This window comes from Heterodontus francisci, chromosome 4 (genome assembly GCF_036365525.1).
Source record: "Heterodontus francisci isolate sHetFra1 chromosome 4, sHetFra1.hap1, whole genome shotgun sequence".
Lineage (NCBI taxonomy): Eukaryota > Metazoa > Chordata > Chondrichthyes > Heterodontiformes > Heterodontidae > Heterodontus > Heterodontus francisci.
Window position 1 is genome coordinate 23,724,319 of NC_090374.1, and position 23,796 is coordinate 23,748,114.

The following is a 23,796-nucleotide window of genomic DNA, read 5'->3' on the forward strand; positions in this document are numbered from 1 at the left end:
GCATACAGGGCTATGGGCCAAGTGCAGGAATATGGGATTAGAATAGTTGGGTGCTGTATGGCTGGCACAGACAGGATGGGCCGAAGGGCCTTTTTCTGTGCTGTATAACTCAATGACTCTTTGATCGATAAATGTATAGCAAGTAATAAAGAAGGCTAATGGAACGCTATCCTTTATTATGAGAGGAATTGTAAATAAAAGTAAGGATATTATGCTTCAGTTATATCGGGCATTGGTGAGACCACATCTCAAATACTGTGTGCAGTTTTAGTCTCCTTATTTAAGGAAGGGTGTGAATGTGTTGGAGGTGGTTCAAAGGTGGTTCAAAGATTGATACCTGGAATGAGTGGGTTGTCTTATGGAAAGGTTGGACAGACTGGGCTTGTTTTCACTGGAGTTTACAAGAGTGAGGGGAGACTTGATTGAAGTATATAAGATCCTGAACAGTCTTGACAAGGTGGATGTGGAAAGGATGTTTCCTCTTGTGGTGGAGTCCAGAACTAGGGGGCACTGTTTTAAAATTAGGGGTCACCCATTTAGGACAGAGAAGAGGAGAAATTTTTTCTCTCAGAGGGTTGTGCGACTTTGGAACTCTGCCTCAGAAGGTGGTGGATACGGGGTTATTAAATATTGTTAAGGCGGGGGTAGATAGATTCTTGTTAGGCAAGGGAATCAAGGGTTGTCGGAGATAGATGGGAGTGTGGAATTCGAGACACAAACAGATCAGCCATGATGTTATTGAATGGCAGAGCAGGCTCGAGGGGCCGTATTGTCTACTTCAGTTCCTAATTCCTACGTTCGTATCAATGTACATCTATCTTAAAATCTACACATTAACTATAAGATGCTTCACGGATCTAGCTCTCAAGTCCTTTGGCAGTCCTATCAGTCAGGTGATGCCAAACCATCAAAAAGTCCTTCAGATTTTTCAACTTCTCAAGATTCCCATCTCCCAAGTTACAAATGCTGTTTCCACTCAATGCAGTTTCTCTGCAATCCTAACCCCATCGATACTGTCTCCACTAATACTACGAACCCTTCTGGAACTTCTGTGATTTTTCTCACAACAGTCCTGGTGCTGTGGCTTCACTGATCCAGCCTTATGTAACCCTTTAAAGCACCAGAAATAACAATAGCAACATGTATTTTCTGAGGGTTCGCTCCTGGAAAATAGGTTCAGTTCAGCAGCTCTGGGAAACTCTTTAAAACAACGCACAGCTTGGCAGCTTTTTCAGTCTCTTTTTAAATAACCACTCTCTAAAGACTTTTTGTAAAACTGAAACTGAAACCTAAGCTCCAATCACATGCTTCTGGTAAAAAAATAAACTGCTTTTTTGTTCTCAGTCCCAGGACTGTTTGTTCATCTGATCTGGGTTTGCTTCCTCAGAACCTGGAAGCTTTTAGCTTCAATTTCAAATCAGGCACTGTCTCCAAAAAAAAAACACAAACACAAGCTCTAAAAAACTCAGTCTGCACATGAAGACTCCATCACACAGACAGAGAAACTGCTGAAAAGGAAAAGATCAAGCACATTGTGAATCATTCGGGGGACCAGAACTTGTCCCCACCCCCAGCTTAGAAATCCAAACCAGTAAAGAACGGAGCTTGTGCTTAGGAATGTAGACATTCTGGAAAGAGGAGATAAAATAGGCCTTTCTTTATCCAAACCTATTTCTCTACAGTCCACACAGAGAGAAGCAAATCCATTTCACAGATACATTTTTGCCCAAAATAGATGATTGCATTTTTATTTAATAGGATATTTAGTTGATAAAATGCAGTAACGTCTACAAAGATATCTACCCCAATGAATTATGTACTCTGCCATTACCCAAGCAATCATGAGATATCATAATTAGATAAAGGCTACCTGGGTTTCAGAGAAGAAGGGCAAGGAGAAATGACAGGCCTGCAAGATCCCTTCGAAATTAATTATACTTAAATCCCTAGAATTTCGGAAAAAATAAATTTAGTAATCTCACAAGGGAAGACAGTTAGGAAATACAACTGATGTCAAACAGCTACTCCCTGCCAAACACGGCAACTGAATCCTAATTGTTCACTCAACTATAAATTTCTTTAATTCATGGCTTCTACCCGGAGAATAGTTCATTTCTCACAAACTGATGGCACAATCTTTATATCATATCAGTGTTACAACCAGGTGAGCAAGGTGTCTAGGGGTCTCTTGCTGTCTTCACCTGGTCTTATTGTAACCGGGTCTAATTGTAAACACACTGTGTTTTGAGCGCCCCTTTTGTGAATCCATGTTCACAGTTTCCAATTATTAGGCAAGGAACTGAGCACACACAGGCTTTCTTTGGTTTAAAGCAGAAAGAGATGTATTACAACCTCGAACTTAACCTCTAAAATGGTCCATGCCTACGGATATAAGACGCTCACACTCGCATGCACACGCGATGTAAACATGCAGATCGGAATAGAAAACAGCAGAATGAAAGATAAGTAGAACAGTTTGAAGCAATATCGTGTTACTTATTCTCGAACTCGCTGTAGTCCTTGATTGAAGCTATGGTCTTGCGGTTCGTTGGGGCCCAGTAATCTTCTTAAAACTTTGCTCAGGTGGCAAACCCTTCTTTCTGAGTTTAACATGTTTTCACAAGATTCAGTTCCGTGGGAAGAAATGAAGGCAGGCAGACAGACAGACAGGAGAGGAGATGTTCTGAGTCCATGCGCGCACGCATTCTCTGGCAATTCCTTTGTTTTGGGAGTTCAAAAACTCTGCAACAGCCACTCAGTCATGTGACCAAAATTGGTCTGACCACTTCTGTGTATTGGAGGAACAGGGATTGGCTCCCTTTGTTTCCACACTGTCTGGCACTATGCAAATGTCCTTACAGTCAGAGATTTCAATTTTTAAAGTTTTAACGTTCATGTGGCGAAATAATGTGTGCCTCAGTCCTGGCAGGTGGGGTTTGTCTGACATCAGCATCTTCAAAAGTAATCATCTCGCTGTTTTATTTCGCATAATCTTAAATTGGAGCTCGCATATTCAGGAGGGAAGGCAACAGAAACCTTTGTTTTTACCTAGGGAGTAGTTAGAATGTGGAACTTGCTCTAGCAGAGGGAGTAGTTGTGGCAAATAGCATAGATGGATTTAAGGGGAAGCTAGATAACTGCGTGAGGGAGAAAGGTATAGAAGAATATACTGATAGGGTGAGGTGAAGCAGGATGGTTCATGTGGAGCAGAAACACCTGCATGAACCTGTTGGGCCGAATGGTCTATTTCTGTGCTATAAATACTGTGCTAGACTTAATCATGCAAAGACTAGTGGAAATCTGGATTTCTCTGCCCTTGAAAAAGCCATTGTGGCTAGTGGTCAATTAATAAATTCAAAACTGAGATTGATAGACTTTTGTTAGGTAAAGCTATTAAAAGTTATGGAACCAAAGTGAGTCGATAGAGTACAATAGGGTACAGGCCAGCCATGATCTAATTGAATGGTGGAGTAAGCTCAAGGGGCTGAATAGTTTACTCCTGTTCCTAGCTTCAGTTTAGGATTGTTTTTCAGCCCTCCAGCAGTAACCTTTACAGGGATTTCCTCATCAAAGTTTTCATGTATTCCTTTCAAGTATTTATCCAATTCCGTTTGTCTGTGTTGCCTCTGGTTCTTTTGCCAATTACCTTAAATCTGTATCCTCTGGTTATTGACCCTTCTGTCAATAGAAACAGTTTCTCCTCACTCACACCATCAAAACCCTTCATGATTTTGAACACCTTGTTCAAATCTTCCCTGAACCATCTCTGCTCCAAGGAGCCGGAGATAGAAAACAGGACTTATTTTCTGGTATAATATGGATTTTGCAAGGATCATATCTAATACCATTTGTACAGGGATGGGAGAGATAGGGGGTAACTTTTGAAGGTCTGTGCTGCCATGGGGAATCTCACCTTATGGTAAATACATTTGTGCTCTGTCTATAATTTTCCACCTGTGAAAATGAATCAATGGAAAGTCGTGGGCAGCAGGATTGCTATTTTCCTGATATGTACTGTTGACAGCAACTGTTTCCCACTCCGAAACGGCATACTCCTGGAGTTTCATCACATGACCTCTTACATCCAATCACCTGAACCACCCCTCCATACCTTCCCCCCCACCCCCCCCACCTCCCCGCCATCTCCAATATCTTTTATAATAAATAAATGAAAGTGTTTGCGGAAATTTTTCTAAAGTGCAATATTAATTGTTTTTTACTCCCCATATATGAGCTTAACAATTTTTGCGTTCATTGTCCTGCTAGTTCACACTGGCTATTTCTCTCAGGTTTTTAAATCTACTTATATAAGAGCACAAGAAATAGGAACTGGAATAGACCATTTGGCTCTTCGAGTCTGCTCCGCCATTCAATAAGATCACAACTGATCTTCGACATCAACTACAAACTTCCCTTATTGTCACCGTATCCCTAAATCCGCTTCATACCTAAAAATCTATCAACCTCTGGTTTGAATATGCTCAATGACGAAGAATTCACAGCTCTCTGGGCTACAGAATTCCAAAGATTCACAACCAATGAGTGAAGAAATTTCTCCTCATCTCAATCCTAAATGGATGACATTTTATTCTGAGACTGTGACCCCATGTTCTTGGTTCCCCACCCAGGGGAAACATTGGACAGAATTTTACAGGGACGGCTGAAGTCTTGCCATCGGGGCCAAAAGCAGGAGGTGACCCCCCTTAGGCCGTTGGAGGGACTCGGAGAGGCCACGCCACCTAGGCTGCCATCCCAATTAAGGGTGGCGACTCGCTCCCAAGAGTTGCAAACACAATCAGAGGGCCAGAAGGTTAGCAGCCACAGCAGCGCCGCTATTAGCGGTGCCCAGTGATTTGTCTTTATTCGTTCGGGAGATGTGGGCGTCGCTGGCTCGGCCAACATTTATTCCACATTCTTAATTGCCTTCTTGAATCGCTGCAGTCCTTGGGATGTAGGTACACAGTGCCATTAGGAAGGGAATTCCAGGACTTTGATCCAGCGAGAGTGAAGGAACGGCGATATAGTTCCAAGTCAGGATGGTGTGTGGCTTGGAGGGGAACTTGCAGGTGGTGTTCCCATGTATTTGCTTCCCTTGTCCTTCTAGGTGGTAGAGGTCGCAGGTTTGGAAGGTGCTGTCTAAAGAGCCTTGGTGAGTTGCTGCAGTGCATCTTGTAGATGGTACACACTGCTACCACTGTGCGTCGGTGGTGGAGGGAGTGAATGTTTGTGGATAGTGTGCCAATCAAGCGGGCTCCTTTGTCCTGAATGGTGTCGAGCTTCTTGAATGTTGTTGGAGCTGCACCCATCCAGGCAAGTGGAGAGTATTCCATCACACTCCTGATTTGCGCCTTGTAGATGGTGGACAGGCATTGGGGATTCAGGAGGTGAGCTACCCGCTGCTGAATTCCCAGCCTCTGACCTGCTCTTGTAGCCACGATATCTATGTGGCTGGTCCAGTTCAGTTTCTGATCAATGGTGACCCCAGGTTGTTGATAGTGGGGGATTCAGCAATGGTAATGCCATTGAATATCAAGGGGAGATGGTTAGCTTCTCTCTTGTTTGAGATGGTCATTGCCTGGCACTTGTGTGACGCGAATGTTACTTGCCACTTATCAGCCCAAGCTTGGATGTTGTCCAGGTGTTGTTGCATGTGGACACGGGCTGCTTCGATATTTGAGGAATCACGAATGGTGCTGAACATTGTGCAATCATCAGCAAACATCCCCACTTCTGTCCTTATGACAGAGGGAATATCGTTGATGATAGCTGAAGATAGTTGGGCCTAGGACACTACCCTGCGGAACTCCTGCAGTGATGTCCTTGAGCTAAGATGATTGACCTCCACTAACCACACCCATCTTCCTATGCACTAGGTATGACTCCAACCAGCGGAGAGTTTTCCCCCCCGATTCCCACTGACTCCAGTTTTGCTAGGGCTCCTTTTGCTAAGGCTGCAGCTGCAAAGGCGCCTCAATGGCCAAGGCGCCTACGAAGAGGGATGGGTGGGGTTGGAGTAGCCAGAGTGTGGGGAAAGGGGGTCGCTATGGACAGGTGGTGCCGTTGCTGTGGGGCAGCCATTACCACTGCGAAACCTCTCCATGGGCCATGGCATTCTCCGTAAGGGGCCCAACCTCCCCTTGCCAGAGTCCACTGGGAGGCCCACTGGTGGTCTCCCCATGTGGCAGCGGCCCCCCCAAGGTGGGAAAATGCCCACGGAAATGGGAAGCGTGCTGAATTTGCCACTAAAGTAGCTCTATCGGGCTTCCAGTGGGCAGCCAATCTGTCACCTTTCCCACCACTGGCAAACAGGTGTTGTGCTGGGAGGATAATGAGCACCACCACCGACGCCTTCCCACGCTATTTTGCCAGCTTTCCCGCCTCCCAGCTCAGTGCCACAGGCCTGGCAAAATTATGGCCTTGATCTCAGTATCTACCCTATTCATTTTAAGTCATCTACCTGAAGCTTTACATCAAGTAGTTTTAAATTCATTTTAAGCAAGGACAATAAATTCATCCTTTCCTCATTGTACGCTGAATCTATGCAATCTGATTATAAGTGCAATATTCAGTATATGGATAAAGGAGCACCTTGTAGGCCTAACTCTCTATGTGTACAGGAGATTAATCTTACATTCTGGAGCATCAAGGACAATGACGAAGGGTTGGTAACTTTCTGTGTAGATGGGCCGACCAAGCAAGTGGCTTGTTGTGATTCTTGCCCACATTAAATGGTTTATAATGGGACTAGCTGCAGTTAATCATTCCAGATGTTTTATGTTGCATACTCGAAGATACATTTGATTTATTTAACACCAGCATCTGTGATTAGTATGCAGCTAGCCAAATTCATTGGCATTTTAAAAGAAATATATTATATTATGGGCTGGATTTTACGCGCGTGCTGCACTCCACGGCGGCGCCCTTTGAACTCGGCAGAGTCCCTGCATTCAACAGCCGCCGCAGAGCCCCCATGGGGGCTCATTAGCATCACTGCACCAAGCCGCCACCAACACCCCCCCCCCGCCCCACCATATTACGTGGGGAGAGGTGGGACATCCGACGCAGTGAGGAACCTTTTGACCGCTATTCAAAGCGCCCCAGCATCTGCTTCCTGATAGCTGTCAAAGAAATACCTGACTGCTGAAGAGTGGAACTGCTGTCAATCTGGCAGAAAAGCAGAAAGTGCTGCAGAAATCCAGCAGGTCAGGCAGCATCTGTGGAGAGAGCAGCAGAGTTAACTTGTCAAAGTTCACAGACCTGAAAGTTAACTCTGCTTCTCTCTCCACAGATACTGCCTGACCTGCTGGATTTCTGCAGCACTTTCTGCTTTGATGTCACATACTTACCCTGCTGTGTCCCAGTGTCCTGTGAAGTTGTGATCCTCTTCTTCCACTCAAGTGTAACATTCCTTCTTGTAGGCATGCCGCACCTGTGAATAACCTTAATTTTGCACATTCCAGGACGTGAGACTTAAATGTACCATAAAAGACAAATACACAACAGAAATAAAACCATAATTGAACAATACCTGCATACTATAGGCTTCTAATCATCTGACTGTGAAAAGCCACAAACTAATATGCATTTGGAATCTGTATTCATTTCTATGCCAACTGTTATGTTAAAATACATGTAACTGTAATTAAATGATCTTTGTAATCCCCCCCTCCTCCCTTCCAGTCTGCAGAGTGAGACCCCTGTAAGCCCCCCCTCCTCCCTTCCAGTCTGCAGAATGAGTCCCCTTTAATCCCCCCTCCCTCCTCCCTTGCAGTCTGCAGAATGAGACCCCTGTAATCCCCCCTCCCTCCTCCCTTCCAGTCTGCAGAGTGAGACCCCTGTAATCCCCCCCTCCTCCCTTCCAGTCTGCAGAATGAGACCCCTGTAATCCCCCCTCCCTCCTCCCTTCCAGTCTGAAGAATGAGACCCCTGTAATCCCCCCCCCTCCTCCCTTCCAGTCTGCAGAATGAGAGCCCTGTAATCCCCCCTCCCTCCTCCCTTCCAGTCTGCAGAATGAGACCCCTGTAATCCCCCCTCCCTCCTCCCTTCCAGTCTGCAGAATGAGACCCCTGTAATCCCCCCCTCTTCCCTTCCAGTATGCAGAATGAGACCCCTGTAATCCACCCCCCCTCCTCCCTTCCAGTATGTGAAGTCTTCTTTGGCCTCCTTGTCACGAGAGACAATGGGTAAGCGCCTGGAGGTGGTCAGTGGTTTGTGAAGCAGAGCCTGGAGTGGCTATAAAGGCCAATTCTAGAGTGACAGACTCTTCCACAGGTGCGACAGATAAAATTGGTTGTCGGGGCTGTTACACAGTTGGCTCTCCCCTTGCGCTTCTGTCTTTTTTCCTGCCAACTGCTAAGTCTCTTCGACTCGCCACACTTTAGCCCCGCCTTTATGGCTGTCCGCCTGCTCTGGCGATCACTGGCAACTGACTCCCACGACTTGTGATCAATGTCAAAGGACTTCATGTCGCGTTTTCAGACGTCTTTAAAGCAGACACATGGATGGCCGGTGGGTCTGATACCAGTGACGTGCTCGCTGTACAATGCGTCCTTGGGGATCCTGCCATCTTCCATACAGCTCACATGGCCAAGCCATCTCAGGCGCCGCTGACTCAGTAGTGTGTATATGCTGGGGATGTTGGCCGCCTCGAGGACCTCTGTGTTGGAGATACGGTCCTGCCACCTGATGCCAAGTATTCTCCGGAGGCAGCGAGGATGGAATGAATTGAGACATCGCCCTTGGCTGACATACGTTGTGCAGGCCTCGCTGCCGTAGAGCAAGGTACTGAGGACACAGGCGAGACTCCTGTAATCCCCCCCTCCCTCCTCCCTTCCAGTCTGAAGAGTGAGACCCCTGTAATCCCCCCTCCCTCCTCTCTTCCAGTATGCAGAGTGAGATCCCTGAATATCAGAACTTACCTCCGGTAGCGAAACCTTCTGTTTCTGATGACCTGCTGGCTTTTCTAATCGTGAACGGGACAGCAGGTGACGGCCACCCATTCTACATAACATGCGGAAGTGTGGAGCGAGAGATGGCGGGATGCATAATCTGCTAACGCAAGTACCGTTTTACATATTCTAATTTGGGTGCTGCCACTGAGTGGCAGGGAGAGGGAGCCGCAACTGAGGTCCCCCCGCCACCAGGAATTTGCGGTGGGCCCATCTCGATGTCGTAGGTCGAGGCGGGCCTCTCCCCGCAGAACTTTTCCAGCCCCTGCAAGGAGATATTAGGGAAGATGCCTAAAAGCCTGGCCAAAGAGATAGGTTTTAAGCAGTGTCACAAAGGCAGAAAGAAAGGTGGAGAGGAGGAGGAGTTTCGAGAGGGAATTCCAGAGTTTAGGGCCCAAGCCACTAGAAGCACAACTGGCAATGGTGGAGTGATTAAAATCGGAAATGTGTAAGAGGTCAGTGTTGGAGAAGCTCAGAGTTCTTATAGGATTGTAGGGCTGGAGGGGGGTTACAGAGATAGGAAGGGGTGAGGCCATGGAGTGATTTGAACATGAGGATAATAGTTGTAAAATTGAAGCCTAACCAGAAGAAGAATCAAACTCAGAACATGGCTCAGCTACTACCTAAACCAGCTAAGTCATCAGATTGGGAGGGAGCGACATAATTAACAATTTTGCAAGCTGCGGAAGATCACATTCAAAGCCATCAATCAATATCTGCCATTCACATGCTGAATGACCCTCTGGACATTGTTAGGATTTTTCCACTTCCATTCATCATTGCTGTTATTGCTGGGTATGTTTATTGAGGTGACAGGCCCATTAGCAAGAGGTTCATATCAGCCTCCTTGATATTTCGGAGTTGCTGATCCCGTGACATATGCATTGCAAACATCCTCGGGTAATGTAGTCATGTCAGAGACATCAACGTCTGTCAGTGTCATGTAGTTGCCCTGTTTGCAAAATGCCACAATTGATTGGCAGCTGTAGCCAACACTGACAATCCTCAGAGAGAGTAAAACAAGCCGACACATCTGACCTTATGTTCATAGTAGCAATAGCCAGCAGGTTTCACTCACTCTGAAGAAGCACCAAAGGGCAGAGTTCTCATGGCGATTATTTGATGCCACAGGTCAGTAGCTGTGTTATGTACAGTTTCAGTCTGTCTGCAAAGTACGCTTTTGTGTTATACCAAAACCAAATGTACCTTAATATAATGCAATGTAGGAATTGCTAGGCAAAAAAAGACTGAGGTCTATCTAATTAAACTTCTACCATCCTGGTCATAGCGTGATAAATGATAATGGAGTTGGTAACGAATCATAGCAATCAATCAGTGGGCTAAATTTCGCCTTTGTACAACATTGTAACATGAGGGAATGTATGAAGGAAAAGTGAGGAAATGGTTAGAAAACTACCAATAAGGGCTTATAAAAGCAAGTAAACCAAATGTGCCAGAAAGAAGAACAGCCAGAGGCACTGAACCAAAGATCTCTAGGCATTGCAGCAAAGAAGAATATCTACCTCCTTTTTTAACTTCATAAAGAGAGTCTTGCTTTGAGACAGACACTAATAGCAAGATAGAAAGGGATAGAAAGGAATTCGCTACCACAGAAAGCAACTGAGGCCAAAACATTGAATGTTTTCAAAAAGGAGTTAGATATAGCTTTTGGGTCTAAAGGGATCAAAGGGCATGGGACGAAAGCTGGAACAGGTTACTGAGTTGGATGATCAGCCATGATCATAATGAATGGCGGAGCAGGCTCGAAGGGCCAAGTGGCCGACTCCTGCTACTATTTTCTATGTTTCTATGATATAGAAAGAGATAAAGAGACAAATAAATTCAGAAAGATACAGAGATTAAGAGAGAAAGAGATACAGAGGGAGGGTAAGAGAGATACAGAGCAAGGTACAGGGGGAGATCCAAAGAGAGGAGGATAGAGATATGGGGGCAGTGGTCGTGGGGGGGGGGGGGGGGTGGTGGGGTTGGTGGTGGTGGAGGGAGGTGGCAGATAAAGATACAGAGAGAGGGAGAGAGCTATACAGAGAGGGGGAGAGTGAGATAGAGAAAGGGGGAGAGAGACATAGAGGGGGAGAGATACAGAGAGAAGGTGAGGGAGAGATGCAGAGTGAAGGCAAGAGAGAGCTGAAGAGAGAGGGCGAGAGAGAGAGATACAGAGAGAGGGAGATGTTATGTTTTCTACCCCAGCGTGAAGAAACTAGACTCACGATTTCTGTGTGTCCGCTTTATTCAGATGGCTGCCCCATTCTGTCTGAGCTTCACTTTTGAAACCACGCCATCTCAGGGTTGATTGACAGCATAGTGAGCACTCTTATAAGCACAGAACAGAGCAATCAATAACTGAGCAATCAAACACAACAGGTGTGACAAATGGAGAGAGAGGGTGAGACAGAGATATGGGCTGAATTTAGTGGAGCTGGTGGGGGAACCCTTCCTTGGCCCTTCAGAGACCCCTGGTGCAATTCAATGGCACTCAGGCACTTAACAACCCGGCGCCGTGGTCCCCGTCCGTTTAAGGCATGCCACCAGGAGTTGTGGCCACTATTGGTACTACACCAGGCCTGGGATCAGGCCCAGGGTTTGACCAGGTCGTGTGGCAGGATCGCCGGGGCCTTCTGGACTGACTCTGGTGAGGGGCTGGTTGTTGAGGGCAGGGTGTTTAGTGCAGGGGTGGCCTTTGCTACCAGGAGCCCTCTGTGGGCCACAGACTGCCCATGGATGATGCACCCCCTCCCCAGAACACCGCAGGGAGGCTGCCTTATTTTACTGGGTGACCTCCAGCGTGGTGGAGGCCCCCCAGCTGCTGGTGTAATTCCAGCAGCAATGGGAAGAGGCCCTTAAGTGGCTATTAATTGGCCTCAATTAAGGGCCTCAATTGGCCTCTGGACGGGAAGGCCATGTTCGGCCTTTTCTGCCCCCGACTTAATTGCAGGGTGACGGGAAGGTGACAGGCTCTCTGCCCCTCACCTTCCATCGATATTCTATGGACCCCCTCCACACCTCCCAGCTCATCTCTGTTGTGTACTTGCCGGTTTGCAGATATTTTATATATCTGATTTATCTCAGAGCAATGCAGAGATGACACTAGTTCTAAATCAACAAATAGTTTATTTACAGGTTGGGTGACTGAGGATCCCAGGAGACTGCCCGTTAAAACCTGGTGGCCTCCTTGCAGGCTGAGGGTCCGTCCAGTCAGGCACCCTGTGCCCCACGGAAGGCCCCCCACGGCCCAACTGCACCCACTGCACTATGCTCCTCCCTCCACCCCACCTCACAACTGACTTCCCTTGCCTCACCAGGGCCCGGCCAACTCTCCACGGCAAGGCCCCACTTACCTTTTCTTCTGGGCTGGGTCCCTCTTGTTGTGGCTGGGTGCAGTCCTAGCAGTGGCAACCACTCCTGGTGACACTGCTGGGACTGAGAGCTGCCGGCCCACTGATTGGCTGGCAGCTCTTGGAGACGCCCAAGGCCAATTAAGGTCCTTGGTCATGTAAAATCATAGCTTGCCTCCCACGCCCAGTGGAGGGGCACTCTTCTTTGACCTCCTTATCTTGAGAGACAATGGGTAAGCGCCTGGAGGTGGTCAGTGGTGTGTGGAGCAGCGCCTGGAGTGGCTATAAAGGCCAATTCTAGAATGACAGGCTCTTCCACAGGTGCTGCTGAAAAATTTGTTTGTCGGGGCTGTTACACAGTTGGCTCTCCCCTTTCGCTTCTGTCTTTTTTCCTGCCAACTGCTAAGTCTCTTCAACTCGCCACACTTTAGCCCCGCCTTATGGCTGCCCGCCAGCTCTGGCGATCGCTGGCAACTGACTCCCACGACTTGTGATCAATGTCACAGGACTTCATGTCGCGTTTGCAGATGACTTTAAAGCGGAGACATGGACGGCCGGTGGGTCTGATACCAGTGGCGAGCTCGCTGTACAATGTGTCTTTGGGGATCCTGCCATCTTCCATGCGGCTCACATGGCCAAGCCATCTCAAGCGCCGCTGACTCAGTAGTGTGTATAAGCTGCGGATGTTGGCTGCCTCGAGGACTTCTGTGTTGGAGATACGGTCCTGCCACCTGATGCCAAGTATCACTCACCCCTGACTTTTTGCCCGGGGTGCAGATCCTCCCACCCAACATAAAATTTCAGCTGTCGTGTCCAATGGGTGAATTGATCTGGGTTTGATTGTATTAGGCTGTCCACTGATCAGAGTTCACTGTGCTTGATCGCTTAAGCCTATGAGTGGAGCTTAAGAGTTTATGAAACTGAAACTGAAGAGACAGGCTGGAATGTTCTAGTAAATACAAGAACGTTCTGAAAGACATTGTACTGAAATCTTGTACGTGCTGAGATATTTCAATGCCGGAATCGAAACCCTATCATCACAGCATTATCGAATTCATAATTAATCCCCTCAAAGTTTCCAAACTGCAGAACCAGCCCCCAGTGCTGAGGACCCTCCAATGTTGCTAACACCCACAATCCTCTCCCTCTCTCTAGTCAGGCTGTTAGACTGTGCCCAACCCCAGCCTGGTACAATTTGCTAACCAGAAATGCTTCTGACAAACAGTTCAGGTCATTCCGGACAGCTGAAAGTTGCAACAAAGCAGTTGAGGAATTGCATCCAATTGTGGTAGAGGAGTGGTCGAGCACCTGATGCAACTCAAAGCCAGAGCTAAATATCTATTGTAGAGAAATTAAACCTCATATTCGTTATTAACGTGTTGGCAGATTTCATTCAAGGATCAATAGCCACGACTGGAAGTGCAGAATTATCACCAGTCCTCTTATTTCACCCACTATTAACAATAACAATGGTTATTTCTAGGCTCATTAAGAGAGACTTCAGAGTCCTGATATACTGCAGGTACAACAACAACCTGACCACGTATCCAACACAACAATCCTCTCTGTTGTTTGGTGTCGAGTGCCCGAAGCTCTTTCCTCATAATATTGAGGTAAACGTGTCAATCAATTTTGCGCTGATCAATTACAGCTGAGCTGGCGCCTTAAGTGGCACAAAATTAGGGACTTCAGATATGAGGGTAGATTGGAGAAGATTGAAAGGAGATTTGATAGAAGTGTTCATGAGGGGTCTGGGCAGAGTAGATAGGGAGAAACTGTTCCCAATGGCAGCAGGGTCGAGGACCAGAGGGCAATGATATAAGGTGATTGGCAAAAGGCGATATGAGGAAAAACATAAGGCGAGTGGTTCGGATCTGGAATGCACTGTCTCAGTTTGTGGTGGAGGCAGATTCAATTGAGGCTTTTAAAAGGGAATTGGATAAACAGCTGAAGGGTAACTAATTTGCAGGGCTGCAGGGAAAGGGTGGGAGAGTGGGATTAGCTAAATTGATCTTGTAGAGAGCTAGCATGGACTCAACAGGCCGAATGTCCTCTTTCTGTGGTGTAACCTGCTATGATTCTATGGCCAGGATTGTACTGGCCCCCAGTAGGCAGGCTGGGAGGCAGGAGGCTGGTAACATCGCAGGGAGCCAGGTCGAATCGGCTCCCCGACACGGTCCCACCCAGCGGCGCATATTCCCAGCGGCTAGACTGGAAGTGGAGAGGCTGCCTACTCCAAGCAGTTGGGCAGCTAATTACCATAATTACACACCATTTTACGGTGCCATTGGCATTTTACCGATGACCGGGCAACGTCTCCTGCCATGTGGAAGGGCCGCCAGCTAAATGGAGCAGACCTCCCTGCGGCAGCTGGGGCTGGGGGCCAGGCTCTATGGCCCAAAGAGGGGTTTACAAGAAGGGAAGGCAGCCTCTGCGGCCCCAACAATCTTCCCAGAGGGATTTCCCTCCAACACTGGGCCCCATGTTTTTAATTTTTTTTTTACTTACCTCCCTAGCTGCCAAGGTTTCCTGCATGCCTCAGCAGCAACCACCTCTCTTCCATTTGAGTCCGATCGAAAATCACATGCAAATATTCCAATCAATTACTTTCCCAGTTTAACACACAGAAAAATGAGCCGACAACACAACAATAACTTGTATTTATATACACCTTTAACACTAAAATGTCCCAAGGAGCTTAGCAGGAGTGCTATGAAACAGAATCTGACAAATAGCCACGTAAGGTAATATTAGGACAGATGACGTTGGTCAGAGGTAGGTTTTAAGAAGTGTCTTAAAAGAAGAGAAAGAGGTCAAGGGTCTGAGAGTTTTAGGGAAAGGATTCCAGTGCTTAAGGTCTAGGCAGCTGAAGGCACGGCCGCCGATGGTGGAGTGATAAACATCATGGATGCAGAAGAATTAGAGGAGCGCAGATATCTGGGAGGCTTGCAGATCTGGAGGAGATTACACAGTTAGACAGGTGGCGAGGCTAAGAAGACAGCAAGCTGGTGGAACTCAGTTATAACACTGGCTTGTCCAGCCAGAAGAAGTGCAGCTCTGTGCAAATGTGTTTACAGACACTCTCGGAGCTCTTCTCACCTGCTCCCAAGTGCCAAGGCATTTTTTTGGAGGTTAGAAAGAGTCAACAGGGTAGAGAGCTGCTTGCTAAAATCAAACCAGTTTTAAATAGAGTTTGACAGGTTCTCAGGCAACCTGGGAGCTTTTGAAAGAACATCGCTTTGCACTAGGTGCAATGACATGGCAACCTGTGAAATAACTGAAGCAACAAGAGACTGCTTTCTCCAGATGGTCTCACACTGCCTTCAATTCAACTGAATCTTACTGCAGTTATACTGCAAATTTTCTGTGGCATAATTATACAAAATCTAAAACATAATAATAATACTTGCATTGATAAGTTCCTTATCAGAGTAACAACATCTCAAAGCACCACAACAGGCCAGTTAATTTAACATCAGTAGTGGGTAAGATTTTGGAAACAATAATCAGGGAAAAAATTAACAGATACTTCGAGAGGGTTGAGTTAATTAAGGGGAGACAGCACGGATTTGTAAAAGGCAGATCATGCTTGACTAATCTAATTGAATTTTTTGATGAAGTAACAGAGAAGGTTGATGGAGTGCAGCGGATGTTGTTTACATGGATTTTAAGAAAGCATTCAACAAACTACCCACATAAAAGGCTAGATAACAAAATTGAGGCTCATAGAATCGGAGGGCCTGTGTCTAATTGGATAAAAACTTGGCTTAAGGACAGAAAACAGCCAGTCATGTTAAATGTTTGTTTTTTCAGACTGCAGGATGGTAGACAGTGATTTTCCCCAAGGATCAGTACTAGGGCCACTGCTTTTTTTTTGCTATATATAAATGGCTTGAAATACAGAGTAGAATCTCAAAATTTGCTGACGATACCAAACTTGGAGGAGCGTCAAACAGTGAGGATGATATGCAAGCAGAACAGGCAGACAAGTGGCAGATGGAATTCAATACTGACAAGTGTGAGGTAATGCATTTTGGCAAAAAGGATAGGGTGAGGCAATATAGACTTAATGGTGGAGTTCTAAAAGAGGGTTCAGGAACAGAGGGACCTGGAGGTGCATGTGCATCGATCTTTGAAGGTGGAAGGACATATTGAGAGAATGGTTAACAAAGCTTATGCAGTCTTGGACTTCATAAATAGAGGCATAGAGTACAAGCAGGGAGGTTATGCTGAACCTTTATATAGCTCTGGTTAGGCCTCAACTCGAGTATTGCATCCAGTTCTGGTCACCGCACTTTAGGAAAGATGTGAAGGTCCTTGAGACAGTGCAGAGGAGATTTACCAGAATGGTTCCAGGGATTGGGGATTTTAGCTACAAGGTCAGGTTGGAGCAAAGGAGATTGAGGGGAGATTTGATAGAGGTGTACAAGTTTATGACAGGCTTAGATAAGGTAGACAAAGAAAAACTCATTCACTGATGATACAAGGACTAGGGGGCACAGATTTAAGGTGTTGGGCAAGAGATGCTGGGGGAATATGAGGAAGATCTTTTTTATGCAGTGAGTGGTAATGACCTGGAACTCGATGCCCACGAGAGTGGTGGAAGTGGAGAAAAATCATTAATTTCAAAAGGAAATTAGATTGCACTTTGTTGTATGATTGCCTTTAAGAATGATGTCCCTTTTAGATCTTATTATGCTAATGAGTTAAATACCAGGATGAAGCATTGTGACTTGAAGTCAGAGTCACTCTGCAACTGTAACACCCAGAATAAGGTTCTGCAAATAATTAGCTCTGTACTGTATATAATAGTCTAGCTGTAAATAAACCTGTTAGAGATCTTCAACCAACTGGACTCTATGCATCTCATTTATGTTGCATCAGATAACATAAAAGAACTCATTACATGGTGGCAGCTGTAGTGAGAAGACAAAGTCTGAGGTTGAAGACCAGAGTTAAAACAGCTCTGAAAACGACCTTTCCTACAGCCACTAGAGAGAAAGTTCAAGAAAAATATTGGCTCAAACAGTGAAAAAAGAAGAATTTACCTCAAGCTGTAGAAGACAGAGCACAGAATGACAGGCAGCAAGTAAATCAAGGAGTCATTGTGCTGGTAGGCAAGGAATACTGCTTTTAAAAAAAAGCTTTGAAGTCCTTCAAAGGAATTTTTCTTTTTTCAAAAGCTCCGTTTAGAAAAAAGAGGATAAGACCCGACTCCTTTCCCGAGCTGATTGAGATTGGCACCAGCACAGGAGGTGTCCATTAGAAAAACATGGGAAAAACCAGATCACTGCAGAGCCTTCATCCACACAGCCAAAGTGTCTAACAAAAGATTAAACTACACGAGCATGAATAAGAGCTTCCATTCATGAAGCCACAGTAAAAAAAATCATTAAAACAACTTGATTGTGAAAAACATATAAAGAACTCTAAAAAAACCCATTGAACTGCCTTTTGAACAGCTGCATGAACAGAACAGGCTTTAGGGGCGGCACAGTGGCACAGTGGTTAGCACCGCAGCCTCACAGCTCCAGCGACTCAGGTTCAATTCTGGGTACTGCCTGTATGGAGTTTGCAAGTTCTCCCTGTGTCTGCATGGGTTTCCTCCGGGTGCTCCCGTTTCCACCCACAGCCAAAAGACTTGCAAATTGATAGGTAAATTGGCCATTATAAATTGCCCCTAGTATAGGTAGGTGGTAGGGGAATATGGGGACAGGTGAGGATGTGGTAGGAATATGGGATTAGTGTTGGATTAGTATAAATGGGTGGTTAATGGTCGGCACAGACTCGGTGGGCCGAAGGGCCTGTTTCAGTGCTGTATCTCTAAATCAAATCTAAATCAAAATCAAATCAATGTGATGGAAGCAAGATAAACACACTGCTCTAGGAAATGCCTGCTCCTGTCAATCAAAGCAGCTAGTATAAATGACAGAAAGTCTCTTAAATGGAAAACAGTGCAGAGTCATAGAACAACTCTTAAAGCAAGTTTTAAAGCAAACAAACAGCAGAAATATGGATACTAAATTTCCCAGCACAATTTGGAAAGTCTTGGATATCCTATCCGAGTTCCAACTATTCAAACAAAGAATGCAGTTATGCTTCACAGACCAGATAATTGTAGTACCAGAAAAACAGGCTGTAAAAATACTAATAGCTGTTGAAAATGATGGATTACACAGAATCAACACCTCTGGACTATCTGATGAGGACCAGAAAGATCCCACAAAGATATGGAAAGTCCTAGAAGATCAACTCCGATTATAAGTGAAGCATTTCACAAAGACCTCTTGGGGAAAAAAAACCTCACAGCATTGATGCACTGCTAGAAGACAGCAGAAAATACGAAGGCATTGTAGCTGGACAACATCACCTGAAAGCACTAGGTACAGCTGACAGTATTGGCACCATAACCAGGTTGAAAAGAGCAAGCAAACTGTGTGGTAAGTGCAGTCTGTCCCACTCAAGGCAAAATTGCCCCGCATTTCGTAACTTGTGAAAGGCGTGCAAAAGGACACTAGGCCTGCCTATGCAAGAAATCTAGCTCCAAAATCACTGCTGAGAATGCAACCCAACCAAGGACATGGAGCCAGGACTACAGGTAAGTTAGGGTTGCCTCGTTGGGGTAATCGGTAGAGCCCCGGCAAGGAAAGGGTGGTTGTATGCAGGTAAGGGGGCGTCTTGGGTCCTGGGGTGGTTGGAGAAGTGGGGGTGGCCCTTAATCGGGCACCCTGTGCCTGTTTGTCAGGGCCCAACCCGGGGCGCTGAGAGGCCGCCAGCTTTCACTGGGTGGCCTTTCACGTCTCCCGGACATCCGCTTGCCACGGGTAAAATCCCTGAATATGTTTCTCAAACAGGCACTGTTAGCAGAAGCCTGTGCTCTGCAGTACTATGTTCCAAGGAAGAAGACAATGCTGGAAGTCGACACCTCACAGAAAGGGCTAGGAGCGTACATCGTACAGGATGGCAAACCAATTGCATTCGGGTCCAAATATTCATCCTCAACACAATCCAATTACTCAAACATAGAGCATGAAACACTTGCTCTGGTGTTTGGGATCACAAGGTTCCACACCTACCTATTCGGTAAGCAGTTCACTGTGGAAACTGACCACAAACCACTGGAGATGATCTGGTGCAAACCACTGACAAGCACACAACCTTGACTACAGCGGCTCTTAGTGAAAGTACAGGGGTATGACTTCGACGTCTGCTACACACCAGGTACCAAAATGGTCACCTCGGATGCGCTGAACAGATTGCCAAATCTGAACCAGGAATGAAGAAGTTCCACTGGATCTACAAGTGGACAACATGAACATCGAGGTGGAAGATGTGCTTCATTGCATTTTGGTCAGCACAAAAGTGACCAACTGCAATCAGAAACAGTAAATGACTCACAACAGAATGCAATGTGGAGAGTCATCATGGAAGGTTGGCCTGGCACGGTAAAAGAGGTGCCAGAAACCCTCAGATCGGTATCTCGAGAGGCGTCACCATCAAGGGAAAGCAAGAGATTGTGCACAAAGCTCTCTGAGAGGACATATTGTCACAACTTCACCGAGGCCTTATGGGCGTCGAGCGAACAAGACGACTGGCATGAGACACTGTTTATTGGCCAGGGATCAACAGTGATATCGAAAGGTTAGCGACGCATGCCAGAGCCACCAGCCACAATAATGCAAAGAACCTCTACACCCTCATGAGATTCCATCAGTCCGTTGGTCCAAAATCACCACTGACTTGTTTTCCGTTCATGGAGACGACTTTATTTTAGTCACTGATTATTTCTTCACATTTCCAATGATCAGATGGGTACAAGACACTTCAAGCATGGTCCTCGCGGACACATTGGGCATATTCTTGTTGTCCCCCTGGCATTGTGATCCGTGGCGAGGGGGGCCTGAAGATGGGTCCAGAAGAGACCCGCCACAGACCTCGACACCAGGAGGGCCACCGATCTTCCCAGCGGTGACGAGGCTCCGTGGTGGCCTCCCCACCGCAGGGCGATGGGACCTGAATTTAAATATTTAAATTAATAAAATGAATACATTTAAATAGACTTACCTTCAATCTTATGGGCCCACCGCAATCTTCGGCAAGGCAGCCGGCACTCCCGCCCTTTCACTTCCCCATCCGAGGAAAGGGAGGAGGAGTTAATACTTTCTGTGAGCTGGAGGGAGATGGGGTCAAATAAATGTAATGGGTGTATGGGATGGTGGGAATGGGTGAACTCTGAACTTTGTGCAGTCTGGGGGGGGGGGGGTGGGGGAAGGTCACATTTAAAAGGTATGTGTTTTGGGGGGAAGGGTAAATAATTAATATAAATGTTATTAGGGGTGGCGGCATTAGAAGTTTACTGTGTATTTTTGGGGGGCATACATCAATAAAAATTTAAATGAACAGCTGACGCCATTGCCAGGGACGGACAGCCCACCCCCTTCACGTGATGGGGCGGGCCACCCCGGCTATTTTAATGAGCCGCTGAGCAGGCTGCCATTTTTTGAGCTCACTGCTGAGATCGGACAATGGGCAAACCTTTCAGGGATATGTGCACCAAATGGGGCGTAAATCATTGAAGTCCTCACCACACCTAATGGTCTTGCCGAGTGAATGGTTTGCACAGTCAAGTCACTTATCCTAAAGTGTAGGACAACGAAGCAAGATTTCCGTGTTGCCAGGCTCCACCTCAAAGCTACACCTATGGATATGGGCTTACCTTCACCAGCAGAGCTCATGTTTGGCAGACAAGTGCGGACGATTCTGCCAAGACATCATCTGTCCAAATTCTCCAAGATGTTGGAGACACTGCTCGTAAAACAGGGGAGACTGAAGATGGTGCATGACTGACGCGCAGGGGCAGAACCATCTCAGCTACATGTAGGTCAAAAGGTCAGGGTCATACACCCCACAATGAGAACATGGCTACCCAGAGAGGTATCCAAAATTTGCAGTGAGCCTAGATCCTACGAGATTACAACATCCAGTGGAGTGGTGTTGAGAAGGAACTGTAGCCAACTAAGAGAAGTGTGCAATACCCCAATTGCACACAGCGAACTTGAAAGAATGCATACTGTTAGGCAGGGTCTCAGGAGTCAGTCCGGGAGCTTCCGGCGAGGGGTGGGAAGGTGGCTGTTTAGTGCAGGGAGAGGGGGTTTTAACAGATATAGACTTTTTCCTGGCGAGGCCCTCGTGGGCCTCAGATTGCCCAGGGAGACCACCCCCGCCCAAGCCTACAAGGAGGTCAAAAGAAGGGTTCTGATGAGTTCTGAAGAAGAGTCACTGACCTGAAACGTTAACTCTGCTTCTCTCTCCACAGATGATGCCAGACCTGCTGCGTATTTCCAACATTTCTTGTTTTTATTTCAGATTTCCAGCATCCGCAGTATTTTGCTTTTACTACAAGGAGGTCACCTCATTTTACTGGATGATCTCCCAGCGTGATAGAGGCAACCCCCACCGCAGGTTAATTCCCAACAGTGGCAGGAAGAGGCCCTTAGGTGGTCAGTAATGGGCCACTTAAGGGTCTCAATTGGCTTCTGAGTGGGAAGGCCGTTGTCGGCCTATCCCACCCCCAACAAAATGGCATCGCAATGGGGAGGTAACAGGCCCTCCGCCTCCCCACCTCCCATCGCAATTCTTTGGTCCCCCTTGCCCCTGAACCCATCTCAGGGGCCCCATAAAATTCAGACCTATAACATTATAAGTTACAACTTCTATGATAGAACAGCAGGTGAAACAACCAATGCTAATTTTTAAATACAGTGTTATTCTGCTGGAATTTTTCACACAATACCAGTTACAAAGAGGAGCAGGTAAAGAGTTAACAAGTACATCAAGGCCCGTTTACCATTTCAGGTGGACATAAAGAATCCCATGGCACTATTTTGCAGAAGAGTAGGGGAGTGTCCTGGCCAATAATTATCCCTTAATCAGTATCACTAAAATAGATTATCTGTTCATTACCTGTTTGTGGGAGCTTGCTATGTGCAAATGGACTGCCATGTTCCCATGCATTACAAATGTGACTACAGTTCAAAAGTACTTCATCGGTTGTAACATGCTTCGGGACATCCCATGGCTGTGAAAGGTGCTATAGAAATGCAAGTCAAAAGTAGGTCAATTTCAAAGCTCCTTGACCTTGGCTGTAAAGTGCTTTGGGACATCCTGAGGATGTGCAAGGAGATATATAAATCCAAGTTCTTTCTTTCTAATCAATAATAAGTTACTATGGCCTATATTGTAAATGTTCCCGCATAAAACATTGTGTTTCAAATATAAGATACAAACAGAAAATACTGGAAATATTCAGCAACAGTCAGATCAATGCACTTTCATCAGAACTGGAAGAAGTTAGCGATTTAACAGTTTTTAAACAAGTGTAGAGCCAGGGTAAAGGAGGAGGAGTGAACAAAAGAGTGATCTGTGAAAGAGCGGAGGGGAGGAATGATGAAATGACAAATTGGGATGATGGTGCAAGGCAAAAGAGGGGGTAATGGGTCAAGTAAAGAAACAAATGATCGGTCTAGAGGAGGTATAAATGGGAACAGCAGAGTCATTAAGAAAATAGAAGAAGTGGTTATGATCTTAAGTTGTTGATTTCAATGTTAAAGCTCGAAGACTGTAAAGTGCTTAATCGAAAGATGAGGTGCTGTTCCTCGAGATTGCGTTGAGCTTATTTTAGTTTCAAACAGGTTAATGATTGGGTTATAATAGCACAGGCGGGGCTTACTACTGCACTAAAAATAATGTGCACGGAGGAACTCAAACCGCTTCCCAGCCCGATCATGTGTGGTCGTGTTGAATGGCTAGCAGAATGGTAATTAGCCTTAGCTTTAGCACAGGTTGATGCCCGCTATACTAGGGCCAGTGTCTTTACAATACTTATTGGATGCAATTTTAACTTTGTATGATATTGTAGTTAGTGGAAATAAAAATCAGGAGCTTTGGTACAGTGCTAACCATCGTGAATCCAAATCCCACCAATAAATCCAGACCACAGCCTTGATGTATGGACACAACAGCTGAATGCCAGAAGAGGAGATGAGAGCGACTGTCCTGGACATCTAAGCAGCAATTCCTCAGATAATCACGCAATCCATGCCTTCATGCAGCAAGATCTGGAAAGCATTCAGCTTGGGCTGTTAAGTGGCAAGTAGCATTCACACCACAGAAGTACCAAGCAACAACCGTCTCCAATAACAGAGAATCTAACCTCCACTCCTCGATGTCCAACAGCATTAGCATCTCTGAATCCGGCACCATCAAAATCCTGGGGGTCACCGTTGGCCAGAAACTTAACTGACCAGCCATATAACTACTGTGGCTACATGAGCAGGTCAGAGGCTGGGAATTCTGAGACATGTGACTCATCTCCTGACTCCCCAAAGCCTGTCCATCATCTACAAGGCACCAGTCAGGAATGTGCTGAAATATTCTCCACTTCCCTGGATGAGAGCAGCTCCAACAACATTCAAGACACCATCCAGGATAAAGCA